Source organism: Cucurbita moschata, unplaced genomic scaffold (genome assembly GCF_002738365.1).
Source record: "Cucurbita moschata cultivar Rifu unplaced genomic scaffold, Cmos_1.0 Cmo_Scf00025, whole genome shotgun sequence".
Classification (NCBI taxonomy): domain Eukaryota; kingdom Viridiplantae; phylum Streptophyta; class Magnoliopsida; order Cucurbitales; family Cucurbitaceae; genus Cucurbita; species Cucurbita moschata.
This window is the reverse complement of record NW_019268541.1, coordinates 2653731-2654420: the sequence shown is the minus strand read 5'-3', so window position 1 is coordinate 2654420 and position 690 is coordinate 2653731.

Below are 690 nucleotides of genomic sequence, written 5' to 3'. Positions count from 1 at the left end.
GGGGCCATGCAAATGCAAACACATGCAATCATGATTTAGGGACCTATCTCTAATCATCTTAGGGGTGGCCTCCAGTCTCGGAAAATTGGATGTGTAGTACTTCCCTACACACGACTCACACGTGCGAGTGTGAATCCCCAGGGCGCTCGCACACCCCCTGGACCCTCTGGTCAAGCTAATCTGTAGCGACGTCCGGAGGTCAGCGGAACCCCATAGTGTCATGCGCCTCATGAACACCCTCATCTGTGTGCTTTCGCACCTGTGCGCATTCGCGCTCATCATAAGGTGCGCGTCCGCACTCATCATCTCTAGGGGAAGTAGCCCTATGCTTATGAACATACAAAATGCATGAGGTCCCTCTAAATCCATCGTAATGTCTCTTCTGACACAACCCTCTAGTCTCATCTCTTTGTTACTCTAGGTAACGCATACTCGTGGATATTTATATTAATATCCTTTTCACGCTCTTAGGGTTGTGTCCTACGTCGATCTAACGACATGATGCAATATGGCACTCATCATCATCTAGCATGCTCAATATGGAAAACATCATCATATTAAGATAAAAATCATGCAATCATCATGCTCATCATAATGCCACAACGTGCGTCAAACATATCAAGCGTCACTCAACAAATTATGTATATACCGCGCATATCATCAAGCATCATAATCCACACATCATCATAA